At 53.7% G+C, this 20,036-nt stretch overlaps 1 protein-coding gene across 1 annotated transcript in view; it reads right to left on the bottom strand.

Moving 5' to 3' along the window:
- ZNF423 (zinc finger protein 423) overlaps window positions 1-20,036 on the bottom strand; it is a 268,424-nt gene that overhangs the window by 223,062 nt on the left and 25,326 nt on the right. The gene's annotated exons all lie outside the window — the stretch shown is intronic.

Genomic DNA, 20,036 nt, shown 5'->3' with positions numbered 1-20,036 from the left:
CTATGCAGACAAGTGGCCAAACTGTACGGGAAACTGCGTTCATGACCATAATGATGCCTTGTGTTTCATGTAGTGTTCCACACGCTTCTTCAAAGCCTCAGTTACATATGCATAGCCCCCTCTCCCAGGCTTGCACATCCCAGAGCTAAGTGGGGTTCACACAATCATGTAGTCCTGCCCCTGCCCACAGAGCGGGGCAGCCTTGTTATTCCCATTTCATAGGTGAGGCACCTGACACCAAAGCAGGGGGATCCAATATCCAGAGCACCCAAAAGACATTTAACTCAACCTCCTAACTCCTGTCCACTGCCCTTCCCTGCACAGCTGGGAAACGGAGCACAGCCTCAATCTGAGAGATTAATAGGGCACATCAAGAACTTGCAAATCAAAGTGCAAAAAAATCATGGTAAATAAAACAGAGACGATATCAGTAATCCCAATAAATGTCAGTGGATTAAACTTCTTCATTAAAGTACAGAGACTTGAACTGGGAAATCCACGGTATGTCCTGGAAAACAATCTACCCATCCAGAAACCAGCACTGAGGTGAACTCAAGAGAGGAATCTCTATTAAGTGGAAGAACCTCGTTGCAAACATACACGTATATGTAAAGAGGCGCGTGGACCCGCACGTGTGCACACAAGCGTGTCGCTTAAAACACTGCAGTGACAGCCAATGCCTTCCATACACAACCTCTAAACCCCCATGGACCAGTCACCAAAGCAAGAAAGAAAAACGAACCAAAGAATGCATTCGATTCGAGGTGGAAACCACAGTCCTGTAAATATTTCAATTTAGAAACAGATAATGTTGTAAGGGCTCTATTTCTCCCATCTGCACAAAACGCGCACTTCCAAGCACCCAACGTCAGGAACCTGTGAACACAAATCAGCTCATCGGAGCGCCAGCTGCCGCCTTCCGTGGTGGGGAACGTGGCCTGACACGCTGCTTGCAACAGCTCGGAGGCAGTAAAAATCAATGTTTCCATTTGTGGCCCATCACAACATCTCTCTTCTTACCAATTAAGGGATGTACAATTTTTAGGTTCTTCTATGATCAGAACACGCCAACTCCCGGCAATATAGAAATCCCATTAAAAGCCAGGCAGCATATTTATCTCAGGAAATCTGATCAGCTGCTGCTGTGGCAAGAAGAAATAGAAAGCAAAGAAATGAGAAATATCATTTGGAGCCTTCGATATTATAAGTCATCACACAACCACGGTTACACAGGCAAGCGCCTGTCTCTGAATTTCCTAGTTTACAGTCTCTTTCCTTAATAAAAAAAAAAAAAATATTCTGGTGGGGGGGGGGGAGAAGCATCATTCCGGCTTTATCTATCACACCAACTCTCCAGATAGTAAGTTACATTCGGCACCATGCTTGTGCTACTTTACTTAACACACAATTTAATAGACATATTTAAATTATCCCCTTGTTACTTTTTTTTTTTCCTGGCCCTATTTACTTGGTAGCATTTTCCATAATAGCTCATCTAATCTACAACTGGAACCACAAACATTACAATGCATTTGATCTCTTTAAATCTGGTACATCCTGTTGACTCAGGAGTAGATAAATCAGAATGTCAACTCTTGGGTTTTTATAAGGCAAAAACCCATAAAGTCATCCAAGAGTATAAATCTGTTTTAAGGAACTGTCACCTCCCCTGCCACTATCTACTAATGGGAAGGCAAGGTGGCTGTGCACCAAGGAGCAGGGGAGGGGAGGCAAGCAAAGGTGGGGGCCTACCCCATCCTCTGAGGTCCCGGGGCAGGGGGTGGGTCACACAGCCCGCCAGCCTACCCCTCGGGAAGCCAGAGAGAGAAGACCAGTGGCCTGAAGAAGCTGGGGAGCAGGACCCCCCTGAAGACCCAGTCCTGGAGGGGCCTTCTGCAGTAGCAGCAGAATCAGGACCTCAAAACAGGAATTCCTCCATCCGGCTGGGCTTTACTCCCCGCAAAGCACTTTCATTGCCCGCGGTCTCTGAACCTCACACAAGGGGAAAAGAGTAAACGGTGCTATTTTTCCATTTGCAGAGGAGGAAACAGACTCTAGGGGGTCATCCAGAGCCACGCAGGGGACTTCTGACGTGAAACAGCACGCCCTTCCCCCAGGCCTGGGGTCTATTGGAGCCCTAAGCCCCCCCGAGGCCCAGGAGGGGACAGCTCTGTCCCCTGCAACACTCGGGGTCTCCTCATTTGCAGGCCCTCCTGGAGCAGCTACTCGGGAAGCCCGCAGAGACTGAATGGATGGATGGACCTTCGCTCCTCCGGTGATCCAGCTCGAGCTCATGGGGGGCGGCCCTGCCCGTCTGGGGTCTTGCCTCCATCCAGCCCTGTGAGTCCTTGCCCGAGCCAGCACAGAGAAGGCAAGGGCTCGGAGGCCGCCACCAGCCCTGAGTGCCCACCCCAAGTCCTGCCCCGAGTTTCTGACACTGTGATCTCTGGCCCAAACGACAGGTGACCCACTGGTCTCTCCAACCACCCCTCCCAGAGGAAGCAAGCTTAGCAGGCTGAGCAGCTCATTTTTCTCCCCACGGGCCTCGGGGGCTGGGAAGGACTTCCGGAGAACAGGCCCTGGAAGCCTTTCCCTCCTAGGCTCCACCCCAGTCCTCCTGGGGCTGACTGGGAAGGCCAGAGCTGAGCGGGTGTGACTGGGGACCTCTCCCTGGGGGTCAGAGCTCCCCACCTCCCCAGCCCCACACTGCCCCCTGGACCACTCACAGCCTAGTTGCTCTCGGACATGCACAACCTTGTGCACACCGATGTGCATTTGGGCCCTTCTCTGGCCAGGAGTCCACCAAGAGCAGCTAGCCCTTCTGGGGCAACTGCTGCGTGCCAGGAACCTTCTCTGAGGACACGGGTGCAAAGCAAGGCCACCAGGGACAGGTTTCAAACACAGCTGAGTCTAACACCTAACCACCCAGCTACACAGTCTCCCCACGGTAGAGACTCGATGAAAAACCGTTGAGCAAGCTGTAAACCCTTCACAATCATCTGCAAGGTCCTTGTCCCAGCCCCGAAGGTCCAGTAAGGGCTCAGCCGACTTCACTGACTTATTACCCCGGAGCCACACAGACCTTCTTTCAATCCCTTCAACTACAAGTTTGTTCCCCCGGGACTCTGCCCCCAGCTAACAGGGTTCCCTCCAAGCCTGAGCACCAATGTCACATGGATCCCCAGTCCTCCTTCCTCATAGTGCCTTTCCCTTTGGCACAATGTGCACTCATGCTTTCGTGGGTTAACTTTCTTCCTCCCCCCACCACCGTGGCACCCTGCACTTTCCAAAGACAGCACCAGCAACACCTCCCATCCCATGTGCTCTTCTGTAGTGAGACCCTGCTCTCACCCATCAGGAAGAGAGATCTAACTCCCCTCCACAATTGCCCTCTTGGCCTGGCTGGCCGCAGTGCCTCCCTTGACATTAGAATGTAACGGAAGCAATGTTCTGGGATTTCTGAGGCTAGGTCAGAAGGATTACAGCTTCCATGGGATCTCCTGGTCTCTCAGGACACTACCGAGTAGACCACGGCTGCCGTACCACAAGAACCCCAGGCCACATGGAAAGAGTGTAGCTGCTCCAGGGGACAGCACCAGCAGAGCCCCCCCAACTGTACCAAGTGTCAGCCGTGGGAGTGCGCCATCTTGGATATCCAACCCCAACAAGCCTTCAGATGACGACAGATTCAACTCACTCGGCAAATACACGAGAAATATTAAGGGGGACCCCCAACCAAGTCCACTCTGCTCACAGAACTGTGTGAAATAATAAGCGTTGCTTTTAGCCCATTGAGTTTTGGGGTGGTTTGTTAGAGAGAAACAGACAGCTGGAAAGCTCTGCTACCAGACCACAAGCTCCATGACGGCAGGAGCTCTGTGCTCGGTACTGTCTCCCCAGCCCCTGTGACAGACAGACACGGTGGGGACTCAGTCAAGTTCAACTGAATGAAAAGATCGGTTTCAAAGAAACACGTCGCCAAATGTTAACACAAGCGATTCGGTAAGTATTATTAGGTTGAACTATACGAAGTTGCCATCTTCATGGGTCAAAGAAGTCGAATATTGGCCCCCTCAAATGGTTCAACCTAATGTATGATGGGGCCACTCTGTCCTGCCAGCTTCTTCCTCAAAGCAGGAGACAGAGGATATGCTTACACTGGTGGGCCCACAACACCACATCCATACACCCCACAGTCCCTGAGCCCAAGATATGGGTTTGTGGAACTTTCTAGGAGCAAAGAGAGGAGTAACAAAACCCTCTCGATTCACCGCTTTTTATTAGAAAGCAGTGGATTGCCCTACCCCAGGCCTAAAGAGTCTCACTGAACCACTGCCCACGAGAAAGGGCTTTCACTCAGGTGGGACCCTACAGAAAGGGTGCACGGCAGAGACACCCAGTGAGAAAAGTGGGGCCCCGTCCTCTTGAGGGAAGAGGTAGCAGAAACCAAGTCAGGGAGAGAGGGAGGCGGCTCTGTCTACACCCCTCCCCACTCCTACACCCTGAGTGACGCTGACCACAGCACTGTTCCACACTCACACCCTGTGCCCTCATCAGAGCTGCCCTATGCAAAAGGTATGGTCAGCATCCCCACTCTGCAGCTGAGAAGACCACGGCTCAGGACCACCCACAAGTCACACGTACTGGGAAGGGCTAGACCCAAACCCGGGCCTCCTGAGTACAGAACTCAACTCCTTAACCACCGCATGGGAGAGCAAAAGGGGGATGTCTGCGGAAGAGCCAAGCAAGGGACAGCTGGCTGAGCCCAGTGCCAGGAGAAAGGGAAAGGGGATCAGCCCCGGGGGGGTGGGGGCAGGCTGCCCACAGGCCACCAGGTCTGGGAACTGAACAATTCCTGCCTTCTCAGTGAGGCTTCTAGAGCTCACGAGTCAGGGCGGGTGGGCCCTCACCACTTCCAAGGGCGGGTGGAGGAGGCTTAGTCTGTGAACACCAGGGAGGGTCTCCTGGCTTTGGCCCCGGGCCCCAGCCACCACAAGAGCCAGCAGGGACCTCAGTAAGAAGGCCACCCCTTCTCTTCCTGGGAGGGACTGTGGGGGTCCCTCCCTTAGCCAGCGGTCAGCCCTGCGCACCCTGAGAACCAACCAGGGACCAGCGGGGGTCCCAGCTCTACGGCCCCAGGGCTGAGTACCTGCCCAGTGGAGGCCGGAGGCCCAGGACAGTGAAAACAAGGTCAGAGCTCCAGAGGCGTGAGACATCCCGGTGCGAGTAATCACACACGGTCATTCATTCTTTCCTTCGTTCACCCCACAAACAGGTATTGAACGTCTACTGAATGCCAGGCGTAACACGCACACATTTGCTACCACATACGGGGTGCTCCCCGGCCTCATTCATCTTGGGGGCCTCAAAGCCCACATGGAGTCTTGGCAAGGACGGGCTTGGCGAACGAGCCAATATATGAATCCACGGATGCCGGAAGGGAGGTACCGGTGGGAAATGCCAGCAGTGTGGGCCCCCGTCCGTCAGGGGCCCAGCTCCCAGTCTTCGCTGCAGTACCCCCACCACGCCCCTGAGTGACCTTGAGCAAGTCCCTCCCCTGCCTGACACTGACCTCGTATTGTCAGTGAAGAGCCCGCACGCGACGGACAGGACAGGTAGAGGTGAGGCTTGCCCGAATGGATGGATGGCCGTGGATGCAAGGATCACGTGTGAGGCCAGGAGCCCTGTGGGGTTCAGAGGAGCCCAGAGGAGGCTGGGCTGGGCAGGCGGGAAGAGGCAAAGGTGCACGGCAAGGGTGCAAGGGAGCAGAGAGCAAAGCGGAAGCCGGGAACGGTGCCAGGGGACAGTGGGGAGGCCTACGAGTCGGCCCCCGGAGGACTGGAGCATCCCCCCACCGCCCCTCACCATTTCTCATCCTCTCCTGCGCGGACTCCAAAGGGCGGCAGCACCATCCCCCTCCACACCAACGAGAACCACTGGACAGTGAATTTGAGGCACGTCCAGGGCTCGGCCGGGGAGCCCAACGGTGCAGGAAGCACGGGGCAGGGCTGTGCCGGGGTCCCGCGGGGCTGAGGGGGCCGGGCTGCTGCCCTACAGACTCTCATTAAGCGACGACACACCGGAGGCAGACAGCCAGAGTCACGCTCCAGGGACTGTCCAGACAACGGACAAAGAACGGAAAAGCCTGTGGAGCCAACCCGTCTGGGTTCAAGCCCACAGGCCGCAGCTTCCCAGATAGAGGACCTTGGACAAGTCCCTTACCCTCTCGGAGAAAAATCTAAGTTCAATTATTGTAATGCAGTAATATTACACAAAGCCTGGCACGCAGTAAAACTCGAGAGAAGCATGGCTGCGATCTGGTCTTATGGGTGCTGTCATCACTCAAACCAGCTCATGACTTACTCTGGAGCCGGAGCACGAAGGGAGTTCTAGCAGAGCCTAAGGATGGAGAATGTCAGGGCACAGAGCCACCCAAAGCATCCTTACAGACAAGATAACCCCTTGGGGGCACCTGGGTGGCTCAGTTGGTTGGGCGACTGCCTTGGGCTCGCGTCATGGTCCCAGAGTCCCGGGATCGAGTCTTGTATCGGGATTCCGGATCCATGAGGAGTTTGCTTTTCCCTCTGACCTTCTCCTCTCTCATACTCTCTCTCACTCCCTCTCTCTCAAATAAATAAAGAAAATCCTTAAAAAGAAAAAAAAAAAAAAAGGAAAGAAAGAAAAGAAAAAAAAAGGAAAGGAAAAGAAAAGAAAAGAAAATTCCCTGGAGCAGGGGACGACAGTGCTGGGCTCGAGTCCTGGCTCCCCCTTCCGCCGCCGTGACCTTGCATAAGTGACAAGCCCACCTCCTCCCGGAAACAGCGGGACCTCCGCCGGGGTTGGTGGGGGGGGGGGGGGGCGGGGTGTTCTGTCCTACCCAACCCCCGGGGCCCACAGTATAGACACGTTGACTTTGCAATTCACAAGCCTGTTCTCCTGCGCGATCCCCCTGTATGTAGTTGTGGGGCTCCCAGTAGAATTCCTAGTCTAGGAAGGTGTCTACCATTTCCAAAGTGTTTTTCCTAGAGCAACACTTTTCTGTAATAGAGAATGCATACTCTGTCCTAACAGCCTGCCTAGAAAAAAAAAAAAAAAAAGAGGGTTTTACTAGCAGCATGCTCTCCAGGGCTAGGGTGGGAGGAAGTACCTCCAGAACCTGGACACTGGGTGGAACCCCTGGCTTAACCTGAGCTTGCTGCTGGGCTCTGCCTGTAGGGAAGGACCGTCTCTGAGAGCACTTTCTCATGCACGCCTGGGCTGGTGGGATGGAGGCCGGGAGGGGCTGGGCCAGGAGCCTGCCAACCCCAATTAGACACTCTGCTCGTGCATCCGTGGCTGGCCCCAAATTCCACGAGGCAGCCACTATTTATCTTCAGATCTGGAATATCTGCAGTGCGGGTAGCAGGATAACATTTAACACTCAGCCTAAAGGGTCCCCTTGGCAGGAGAGCTGTAGGCAAATATTTTAACACATAATTTGCTGTCCAAGTTCCGCTTCTTAAATAAGGAAGCAACTTCCGGATGGCTGTCTTGGGGGTGGGGGCGCACGCCTGTTGCTCCCCTGTCAGTGCTGAGGGCGATGTGAATGGAATTTCAAAGCCACGGTCAGTCAGACGCTGAACCTGACTTGGCTGCACCACACTAAGCCTCGCTGGGATGCTCCTCCCCGGCTGACGATGCAGGACCCAGCACCAGGCCTCCTTCTCTGACCATAGAATGGACTAGAATCTTCTGGAGGGGGTCCTCTTTAGTTGCCAGGAATTCTAGAACCTGAACCCCAAAGGATTAGCAGCATAGAGAATGGTGATCACTTTCCTCAGACCAGATCTTTTAATTCATTTGCATCCCTTACCCAGGGATCCGTGGCCCCACAAGGGAGACGATACCCTGTAACATCTGTAATGTAATGACACCCATTTCACAGAAGGCAAAACCAAGGTCCAAAAGGGTGAGTGAGGCCCCCCTCCCCCATCACTCAGCCCATGACTGGACCAAAGTTCACAACTCCAGTGCCCTCTACTGTTACAGAAATGAGTAGATCAGGTGGGGGAGGCTGGGGCAGACAGACACCCACCCAAGGGGGTGTCCCCTACTCAAAGGCTCTATCTCCATGGTCAGAATAAGGAAAAGTGATGCCAAGCGCAGCTACATCGGCTGACTTCTGTTGTTTTGTGTTTTTTTGTTTTTAAACAAGGAAATCCATATTTTTACGTGACATCCCTGGATTTGCAAATGTTGACTTCAAGTTTTAGGAAGCAAGACGTGGACAAAACAATAGGCCTTGGAGGGCTGGACGCAGTCTGGGGGGCCCTTGCCATGAAGCGCGTCCAGCGGGAGCCGCGGGCACCCTGAGCCCATGGCGCTCAGCTCCTTCTCCACCAGACAGGAAGCCTGTTCGCTGGGTGGCGAAGGGAGCATCCCTTCTTTGGAGACTTACAACCTGCGTTCCAGTCCTCCCCCGTGTGACCTCAGTGGCTTAGGCTTCTGGGCCTCCCTCTCCTCCCCTAAAAAAATGAGGATGATATCACTGTCTCCTGCTCAGGTAGCCCCAGGTCTCTGCCACCCAGGGCCCTAGCAGGCAGCAAACTCCCCAAGAGCTGGGACACAAACGCCACACACATAAAGTCAGTCAACAAACGTTTGCTGAACTCCTACTGCGTGCCGGTCCTTATTCTCGGTGCTGTATGTGCATCGAAGACCAAAACCACAGCTGCTGAACGGGGATAAGGCTGACATTCCATCAAAAGCTCCTGGCCCTTTGGGGTCCCTACCTGCAGGACAAATGCATGATGACCCTCCCAGAGGATGCTCAAGTGCTGAGCCCAAACCCAAAGGCAGAGAGAGGCGGCGGCTGCCCCCAGACCCAGCTCCCGACTCCCGGCTCCGATGGGCAAGGGAAGGAGCAGAAAGAAAAAGGTGATAGGTGAGGAGGGAACAAGCGAGGGATGGAGCAGGAAGGGAAGAAAAAGCAATCACAGTCACCCCCACCAAAAGGTGGGGGGGTTATATTTTTCCAGCAAGTCGTTAACAGTGTCGCTCCTCCGAGCTTCACCATCTTAATAAAACTGATCTCGCCGCATGCAGTAATGAGGAGCGGTCAGACAAAGCCACCCTGGAACCATGAAAATTGTGCGCCAGGACCTCCTGAGGCTGTGACCACTCTGCCCTCTCCTCACTGTCATGTTTGGTCTCCGACGGCCGCTGGGAAGGAGGAGATGGAGGAGCGGGGCTGGAGGTAGGCAGGGGAGGGAGGGCGGTAGGGCACCATGGGGAGCTCGATAAATCCAGCTAATTTGTGGCCAGCGCCATGGCCTGGCGCTCCTAATTGCTCCCGGTCCTGGAGCAAGACTCAAGGCAAGGTTGCTGGGGCACAAATCACCCCCTGGCGGCCAGGACAGAAAGAGGAGCCCCTGTGGGGAAGAGAAGGGGGCAGGGAAGGACTGTGTGCCCCTAAGACTGCACCAGCAGCCAGGCTGAGCCAGTGGCTCAGGGTCAAAGGCAAACACAGGTGATGCAGACAGAGCCCAGAGTCCTGGGGCCACAGCGAAGTCACTGGGGGAGTCCCGGCACCTGGCACCCTCCCTGGACCTCGGCTGCCTCCCGTCTATAAATGAAGGCATGGACCGTGGAGCAGCAATATTTAAAACCGTGCACCTTAGCGACTCATCCCTGTCCCGGGGGGCAGGTGCGGGACTGGGGGCGGCCTGAGGGCAAAACTCCAACGCATCAAGGGAAGCCCACTCTGTCCACTTCAGATTCTGGAACCCCACCGGGCAGTGCTTTCTAGGAATTCCACTGCAAGACCAGAACACATGCAAAATTTCCCCCAGTCAACTCGCCCTCACTGTCCGTGGCCCAGTACAGTGAACCTTCAGCCCCCCAGGGTCAGTCACCCATGAGCTCGGGACACTCCCTAGGCACTTCTCCTACTTGCTCTGGTCACAACAGCCACAGCCCTTTCTTTGCAGGACCCCTGACCATCTCCTGTGTCAGTGTGCAGACCCCAGGCAGGTCGGGTCAACAAGAGTCTCACTCATCTTGCTGCCCCTCCCCCTACCCAGCACCCAGCCTCGGGCCGGGCCCAAAGCAGGGACTCGATACACACTTGTGGAGTGAACACGGAACAAAACCATCTGGAAAGGTCCTTCCTACTCTGACACTCAGAGATCCAGCTCCAGGCTGGGCATCTCTGGGGAGGGTCGAAAACGGGCACAAGTCCGGGAACAGGTCCCTAGTCCTGCCCGCTGCCCCAAGATGCAGAGGGTGGCAGGGATTCCCCACCCTTGGTCCTCAGGAACAACCCACCCAGACTCCCTGGCTGACGCCCAGCCCTCCTCAATGACCCTCTAACCCCAGTCTCCCATCCAGGCCCGGGAGGCCGGGAGCCACAGTGGAAATGCTATGTAAAGCCTTTAAAAATTAACAAGTTTCTGGGCATGGAGACAGCCTGGTGTGCAGCAGCGTTCCAGGGAATACTGAAGCAGCGCCTGGAGAATGGGGAGCATGTCTGATGGAGTGGTTCTCACCGTGTTGTTGCTACTGAGGGAGAAGCCAAATGGTGGCACACTCAGCTTGCCAGCAGCCGGATCCCACTGAACCCCTGGGCCAGGCCCCCCACTCCTCCAAGGGCCCATTGCGAGCAGAGGGCTTCTCTGGGAGACCACAGACGTCCCTCCCCGCTTAACCTCACCCACTCGCTAAGGCCTGCCAGCTTTCCACGGATTTCCCTCTGGCCCACAAAAGGGTGTCAAGTCCCACATGCAGGCTGTAAGACATTCCAGAAATTTCCAAAAAAACAAAAGAAAAAAACAAACAAAAAAAACAAAAACCGTAGATCCTGAGACAGCTGACAGAACAAAGCCAAAGGCCCCACACAACACATGGGAAGGGCCGACCCTCAGGCAGGGCGCCACCCCCCCTCCCAGGGGATGGATTTAAGTGGGCGGTGCACTGGGCCCACTCCCGCCAAGCCGAGGGGAGCCTGCTTTCGGAGAAACATTCCCACACAATGAGGAACGGAGAGACCTGGAGAGAATTAAACACAGATCAAAGGTCAAGTGGGCAGCGCAAAGGAAACTTCCAGACCCACCCCAGGGGCCCGGCGGCCTCCTCTGCAATGGCCAATATCCGCGTGATCTATATGCACGCGCACACCCGCACCCCCCACTCATCCTCAAACCGTCACTTAACTCGGATGTCAAACGGCTTGCGATGTTCTTTAGTCAACATGAAGCAGAAACCTTTTATTAAATGCTGCTAATTTTTTATTGATCACACTGTGAATCATTTCATTTTCCATTACCGCGAACGTCTCCTATCAGGGCTCCACGATTACGCTTCTTTATTCCGTCTCAAAGCAACTTGTCACTTTTAATCAGTTTTTGGTTTCAGTATCGCTCAAAAAATTAGAAAGCGGGGTCTTCTGTATCCTTACTGCTTTTGTTTTAAAAAAAAATAAATAAATAATAAAAGTTTCCATACAGGAAAGGTTATTATACTTGGAATAAATATACATGAATCAAATTCAAATGAGATTCCTCCCTGACTCTAACCAATTTTAGCATTAGCTTTTATAATTTTTTTAGGTTTATTTTCACGGGAAGACTGTTCCTAATTATTGCTCGTGCTCTCCCAAAACACTTATGTTACTAAAGTGTGAAATGTCTTCTAACACAAAGACAGATCTCTGGGAAGTAATTACAGAAATGCATTCAGGGGCAATAATTCTATATTAGCTGTCAGCGGCAGACATCCTCTGAAAGGCACTTGTTATGAAGGAATTATTTGTGTTACCATTGAAGGCATGGTAGGCAGGCCCAAACTGAAAGACTGCGTCCGACCAGAAACACGGGCTTCCTCATCAAGGGTCAAATTAAGTTTAAATCATTACCTTGAAGCCAAGCAAATGCATACCTGACGTTCTATTGTGGAGACGTTTGTGAGACGCACTCAAGCGCAACGTGGTCTTCCCATTCCCAGCGTGGTGCAATTACCCTGAGTCTCAAAAGGATTCTGCCAGGAGCTTGTCACAATAGGGAGAGAGGAGGTGGCCGGGTGTCTATTAAATGCTAACTCATGTCACCAAACAGAATTTTCAAGAATTATAAATTGCCGCGATGCCTCGCAGCTGACCCCCTCACGTTAAGAAGAGCCCAGAATGTTATCAGGAAAGCACAAGAATTTGCATCAAAAGCAAGAGAGGACTCTCTGTAGGGAGCCCAAGTGTTTGCACTGGAGGGGACTGGGACCCAGTGGACTCTCTCCTTGCCCCATGCAGGTGACAGGTGGGGTCTGGGCAGCTAGACTGGCATGCTGTGGGGCAGAGAAACAAGGCTACGATGAGGACAGGTGGAAGCAACGTTGGTGGGAACCAGGGAGGTGACTTTTGTTCTCTGACTTTTGTCCCAAAATCTCGATGTGACCTGGGGCCGGTCCAGTCATCTCATCTCTGAGCCTGAGTTTCCCCACCTGTCACCTGTGTCAAGGATATTAGATGAACAGCTAGAAACAAAGAAGGGGCAGCATTAGCTTTTCCGGCTCCAGGCCTGGTCCTCCCATCTGTAAAATGGCAGGATTGATTCTAGGAGCTATTCCAGGAGCGGAGAGCCGGGAGAAAGCTTCAGGAGAAGTGCAGAGTTACCTTTCCAGGTCCAGCGGGTCCCACAGACATCTCCGGGGATCTACTAGGACCCGTAGGAGCCTCAGTTTCCCACCTCTGAAAAGCACACATAGATCACTGCCCTGGGTGGTACTCGTAAATCAAAGAGGAGACAGAGACCTAGGCCCTTTCATCTGCTCACTCACTGCTGTTTCCAAAGAGACTGACTGGTACTTCTACGACGGCTCAGGACAAAAGGCAGGAGAGCCACTTCCTTGAAACAGCACAGGGCAGGGCTACCCTGAGCAGTGGCAGTGGTTAGCCCCCCACTTCCCCGAGCCTGGCCACCCACCCTGATGTGCCCTGGGGCCATGCTTCCCATTCTCCCTTGGAGGCTAAATGGGGCTACTGAGAGAACACATTTTCTGGAGCCACAGGGAAAGAAGTCGCCTAACGTGACAACAGGGAGAGCAGAGCTGATGGACGGATGCAAAGAGGGGATGAGAGGAATTCACAAATTGTGAGCCATGCCCTTGGACCCAGTCATTCCACGTCAAGGTTGCTATACTTAGATGCTCCTGAACCAAAGTTCACTGTGAGGCTCTCCACCCCACAATGGTTGACAACAGCCAAAGAGGGAGGCAGCGTCTACATTCTCATGGAGAAGACGGACAGCACATGAAGGGTAGTGCACTCACAGAGTGGGACCCACGCTGCAATGAGACAAGCATCAGCAAGGATCCGTATCCCAAACAAGACTTGGAGAGAAAAAGAAAGCAAGTTGCTAAAGACCAACAATGGCAAATAAGTAAACAAAAAAGATAAGCTATGGCAATATAGTAAAATATGACAACATTTACAGGAAGTTTAAAACATGGGCCAAGAGCGTGTCTATACTGTTCAGACGTATTTCCAGAAGAAAGACATACAGGGAAATGGTACACACCAAGCCCTGGACAGAGGGAGAGAAACACCACTGGGAGCTCCAAGGGTGACCCACGGTGTCCTGTCCCTCAAACCGAAGGGTACACCCTGGGTGGTCATTACTCTCTTTACATATCTGAAATACTGTATAATAATTAAAAAAAAAAACCTATGGCTGAATAGTTGTTCAGATGGTGCATGACTTGGGGAATGTTTGATAGAGAAGGCTGGGAAGGGAGTCAGAGCCATCCACGGATTTTGCAGACCATAACACCCACAGGATCGTTCCCAGACCACACGGCAGGTTAGTAGTGGCAGTGCCGCAGCCGGTCCCCGAATGTGCGTGTCCCGCCTTGGCCCTCCTCTCCTTCCCTGCACCCAGTGTGATGCAGGTGAAGGAGGGAGTGTCCAGTTTGAAGAACTATATGGCATATAAGGACTTGGTTCTGGAGCGAGAACTTTTATCTGTCTTGTTCACTGCACAATCCCAGCCTCCAGACCAGCGTCCGGCACATAGTAGGTGCACAGTAACTATTTGCCGAGGGAATGAATGAATGAATGAATGAATGAATGAACATGGGGCTGAATGAACGTGGTGCCCCTTAAAGCAGACCCTCTTGGACAAGACCCCTTTGCTGGACAAACACCAAGCTAGTCATCTTTAAGGAAATGGAGATTTTTCCAGTTTCGTGGCAAAAAAAAAAAAAGAAAGAAAGAAAAGAAATCAATGCTCCAACTCTGACTTCTCACCAATTTTCTGACCCGCCAGTGAGTAGGCTGAGATTGTGAGTCACGGCTGAGTCTGGAAAACCACCTTTGGGGAGAGGAGAATGGAAAACAGTCTAATTGAAGGAGGATCCAGGTACTGCCTAAAACCCATCCCTGGCTCCCTTCCATGAGCACACATTGCATGGAAAAAATTACTCGAACTCTCTCTAGGAAATCGTCTGATGGCTGGGCTGGCCAGAATGGGCTGGTTGCTAAGAATCACACCGGGCAATGTCAGACGATCACTTGCTATAGCCAAGATACAGTCAGGGTCAGAGTTCAAAACCATGTCTGGAAATCTTTGCAGCAAAGCCCCTTTTCTGGGCAGGGAGCAGAGAAAACGAAGCCATCTTGTCGGGCACCCACTGTGACCTCTGCCCCGCAAGGTAGGTACTATTCCGGCCTCAGTTACGGATGGGGAAACTGAGACCCAGAGAGGGGAAGGTCACAAGGGTGGTGGGTGGCAGAGCTGGGATTCCAGTCTCCAAGAGATGGGTGCTCTGAGCGTGAACAGGCTTCCCCAGGATACTGGCTTCTGAGATCCTCTGGGTTCACCCCTCTAGAGCAGAGCAGGGTGAATAGTGAAGCCCTTTCCGTGGCTTGACCACAGCCTGCGGGGTCAGTGTTGAGTTTCCATATGGTCCAGGTGCTGCCATCCCAGCTCCACTGCGTTAAATTAAGAGATTAGGCAGGTGGATTGTCACCTCTTTCTTAAGCCAAGACACACCCCAGAAGGGTGACCAGAAGCACAAAGACCCACCAAAGGCACAGACACCAGGGAGTGGGACCTCACAGAGACCCCAAAAGGCACAGACACCAGGGAGTGGGACCTCACAGAGACCCCAGCTAAGCCGGGCACAAGTACCCCAACCTGGAGGCAGGAAACACCAGGGCAGCCCAGAAATGCCCAAGTTGGGGTTCTCCCAGACATCCCACAGGAACCCCCATTTCCAGACCCTGGGGCTGAAGCCAGGAGGGTATCAGCCCAGTCAGGGCTCCCACCTGGCTTCTTCCCCAGAACCACTTCTGTATTTCTGAGTCACTTTCCTTCCCACAAAAAGGAAGTTTTGTCTTATTTCTGATTACAAAGACAGCAGCAACCAATGTGGAAGACACGATGTCGGACAGACAAGCATCAAGAAAACCGTCGCCATCACGGGCTATCTCACCACCACGAGGTCCGCGCGGCGAGCTCTCTGACAAACAAGGGACAGACAAGTTCACAGACCCGCGCAGGGATCATCTCATGAGACGGGGATCCCGAGCCACACGCTGCTGTGAGACCTTCTTACCTCAACCCTGCATCATGGCCGCTGTTCCAGGAACAGCTTTTAGAGTCTGCCTTTCAAGTTTCATTTAGAAGGAAACTTGAAGGTTCCCAGCTCCTTGCGAAATACAAACAAGCCCCAGTAAATGAACTGCGGGGGGACACGGTTGCTCATTTTTCCTAGAAAAGACTTCCTTGCTCTGCAAATCTGCAGATCTGCAAATCTGTAAATGGGTTCACCCTGTGACTTTGCGTTAGATTCTACGAGTGTGCACGGGTTTCTGGAGGTGCCGGTCAAAGGGCCACCTGGGATGGCATCACCTGGAGGCCGGGCCTATTAAAATGCAGAGGACCCACCAGCCTCCACTCTCTGACTATGGGGCTCGGAAATCGGTATTTTAAACAGCCTCAGGATGCCAGTCGTTAAGTACTGTCCACGTGTATTTAAAATGGAGTGGAAATAATAACGATCTTCCAACATGATATGTCAGTCACCACACTACACCAGGGAGCTGACTCCCCATGACAAAAACTTGCTCTGGGCCTCAGCGCGGAGTCGGGTGTGCGGGACGGCATGGTCCTAGGGCCTGGCCTTCTTCTCTTCAAAATCTTCTGGGCCTGGACTTCCCACTGCACAGGAGACAAGGGGCGGGCGGCGGACAGTGTGGGCAGCCAAGCTTGAAGGGAAGGCCGCCCTCAGCCCATGACCCTGCAGAGGGGCCCGAGAGCCCCATCCGGCTGTCACTCACACGTGTGCACACACACGCACACGCACGCACACTCTGCAGCCCCAGGGCAGTCCAGCCCGGGCCTCTCCCTCACACCCACTGATCCCAGGCAAAGATGAGCAAATGCCCACTCCGGGAATTCTCAGTTGGCGGCTTCCTCTCTGCCTTCTCTCCTCCAATGACCAGCAAAGGAGGTTTCCCCTCTCCTGGGCATGGAACCGGGATGGTTCCTGGCTTTTGTCACTCACAGGGGCCAAGCCAGAAAGGCTTCCGGGAGCCCCTCACTGTTCTGTCCTCGGGGGAGCCCAGGTGGGGGAAGTGAGCTGGATGTTTCTGGGAAGCGAGCTCCTTGGGGAGCCGCCTTCCCCTCTCTCTGCCAACTACGGGCTCTGAATCACAGAGCGGCACCGGCACCCACGGCCACAGGAAGAAGGCGGTGGACCCCGGGGCCAGCCCCTGCTCCTCTCCAGTTGAGACACATAGGAGCATTTAAGGTACATCCATTTAGGCACAAAACATTTCCCAAGACTTATGAGGTGTCAATGATGTGTCACTGTCCTCAAACACAGCAGGGAAGAAGGAAGACATAGCCTCCGTTGGGAGAAAGACAGGCAAATACATAGAGGCACAATCCCTTCTGCACGCGATGAGCCCTTTGAAGGAAATGAAGAAAGGGGGCAGGACATGGATTGGCCAGCTCCGGCGGGGGGTAAAGTGCCTTGCTGAGGGGGGACGGGAGCTCAGCGGCCAAGGAGGAAAAGGAACCAGCCCATCCACACACACACAGAAGAGCATTCCGGCAAAGCAGCATGGAGCCCAAAGGGGCCAGAGGTGATAGAGAATCGGGTCCATTCCGAGAACAAACGCAGGCAAGTGTACCAGCAGTGCAGACTCAGGAGAGCAGTCTGAGTCCCGTGGACACGCCATCAACTCCCGGATGTGGCCACAACCGGGAAAGAGCCCGGAACCAGCATTAGTATCTCCATTCGGGGCAAACGTGAAACATCCAGACTGAAGACAGATGGCAGGTGCGTGTGTACAAATGAAAGATGGAGACCCTCCACACCAGGATCCAGCTTGATCCCAGCTCGTTGGCAAACAGTTCGCACATCCGAGTGCTGGCTTAGCAGGACCCATTCCGTGCAATCTGCGTGCAAACACCTCGGCCCGGCCACCAGCGGTGAGGTCAGACAATGCTTCGAAACCCACTGGTAACCACGGTCCGCTGAGTTTTCTGGCTTATCAAAGATGGGATTATACTGAAAACCATGCTGGTATTCCAAGGGGTCAGGAGAGAAAGTACAGCACCACACACGCATGGCCTCTGCTTACCAAGATGATAATAGGATCGGCCGCAAGAGCCCAGCTCTGCCAGACCTGGGGGCAGGAGTGGGGGTGCTTATCCAGGCTGGCCCTGGAGTCCCCATCTCAGAACCCTTAAACCACTGCCTGTAACCTTGGAAAGATCGGAGTGCCACCTAAGAGGGACACTGAAGAGGTTTCTGCAGCCCCTGGGAGCAAGGATCTTAGCCAAGATGCCACAGTAAGAAGGTAGCAAAGGAAGAGTAGCAAGCTCCTCTCAGGACCCTAGTGCTGCCTGGCCAAGCTCCCAGAGATCAAACCCCTGAAGAACAACACTGGGCTGAGGGGCCACACCTGTGTGACAATGTCACCCACCCTGCCCGCCATGCCTCAGCCTCGGAATCCAAGAACTTGGACCACGTGGCAGTGACGTAGCCTGGGAAGGCGTTTGAAACAGGTGGTTTGGTGCTTCCACAAACCCCAGGCCCACCGGGGGACCCCGTCAGTGGCCATTCTCCACCCCACCCGGCCGGGATCAGGCCCGGGACACAACAGAGTGGCAATGTGCTCTCCTGCCCACATGGCCGCTCTGGACTTCTAGCCCCAGCACCGGCTGTTTGACTGACTCAGGGACCCGGAGGTTCCCATCTCTGACAATGGCAGTGTCATCAGAGACTTCGAGTCCTGGATCTCTCTCTGAACATCCCATCTTTGGAAAAGAAGGGAGCAGCGAGGAAGGCAGGAAAACTGTCTACAGACACTGAGACTCTGAATGAGCAGAGCCTTGTCCCAGAGAATGACAGGCACAGAACCAGGGCCTGTGGGGCGGACTCGGTGGAGAACCTGCATCAACTCATCGTGTGGCCAGAGCACATGGCTTGGACCGTGGACGACTGGAGAGGCAGCCCTGTGTCACAGCTCATGAGCTGTACACCTGAGCTATATAACCTCTCCAAACCTCAGTTTCTTCCTCTGTGAAATGGGAGGACAACAGTGTAGGAGGTGTGGCAAGGATGATATGAGAGAGCCGTGGGCCTCATTTGCTCCGCAGTTCATAACTGTGGGTCTAATGTGTGCCACGCCAGGCAGTGTCCTTGGGCTGGGGGAGCAGCAGTCAACAGCACCAACAAAATCCACTAGGGTAGCAAGGGAGAAAGTCCCAGGTGGTGATAAATGCAGAGTGGGGGACTGAAACACGGTCCGTGGGGTAGGAAATGATGACAGGCAAAGAGGCAATATCACCACAGGCATGACAAAGGCCTTTCTGGGAACCGGTATTTGAGTAAACGCTTACATGGCACAAAGAAACCAGACAATGGAAAGGTGGAGGGAAGCCACAGCAAGTGCCAAGGTCCTGGGGCTAGTAAGCTGAGAGGCTCAGGAATAGAAAAGGTCAACATGAGTGGGTGAGGGCCGGGTCCAGTAGGATTTTATGAAAACAGAGCCAAAAGTTTGGGTTTAATACCTCCTCCCTGTCCAAAAAGAGAGGACAGCGACACTGCACACCCCATCCCATCACCCTAATTACTTGATTCCAGAAGCACTCACAACTTTACACCTTTGTTTATTGTCTCCTGACACTCAATCCAATGTAAGCTCTAGGACAGCAGGAATCTCCCCCTTGGGTCATTGAACAGTCCTTACTGCCTGGCCTGGAGGAGGGTCTCAATAATGTTAGTTTAGGGGCACCTGGGTGGCTCAGAGGGTTAAAGCCTCTGCCTTCAGCTCAGGTCATGATCCCAGAGTCCTGGGATAGAGCCCCGCATCGGGCTCTCTGCTCAGCGGGGAGCCTGCTTCCCCCCCACCTCTCTGCCGGCCTCTCTGCCTACTTGTGATCTCTCTCTCTCTCTCTGAGTGTCAAATAAATAAATAATCAATAAATATAATGATTCAGGCTGCCACTAGGGCCCAGGCTGCTTTGTGAGAGGATGAGCCTCTCATAGCTGGAGGTATTCAAGCAGAGCCTAGAAGAACACATGTTGGGGACCCTTGGCACCAGGAGGGGCTTGGAGGGTGGGGGCTCCAGCTTCTCTCCCTTTCTAAGAGCTGCCAGATCGGCCCTCTGCCCTGTGCCCGGGAGCAGCCAGCTCCTGTCACCGTGAGCAGGGAGCCGGGGACAGACATCGTCTGAGGGGCTGGGCTGCACGTGACAGAATTTGGGCGACGCCTTGATCTCTGGATCACTCAAGGTTCACCAGCACCACCGAGTGCAGCCCCTTCTGCTGCTTAACGAGAGAGAGAATCATTATGGCGGCCGGGATGAGAAGGCAAGAAAAACTTCTTCTGGCCGACATTGTGCACTGAGTGCCAGGGAGACTGGACTTAAATTCTCCCTCAGAGGCCACCCCACCCCCACCCCACTCCGCCCCGGGGAAGGGCACTTCCTGAAGACAATTGGAACTTGGCCTGTAGGGTTCGACTTCCTTTGTGTCAACTCATTTCTGACTCG

This window comes from Lontra canadensis, unplaced genomic scaffold, assembly GCF_010015895.1.
Source record: "Lontra canadensis isolate GAN:19392208 unplaced genomic scaffold, GSC_riverotter_1.0 scaffold8, whole genome shotgun sequence".
In the NCBI taxonomy this organism is placed as follows: domain Eukaryota; kingdom Metazoa; phylum Chordata; class Mammalia; order Carnivora; family Mustelidae; genus Lontra; species Lontra canadensis.
Note: the sequence above shows the minus strand (reverse complement) of the source record. Positions and strands in the feature narration are given on the sequence as shown.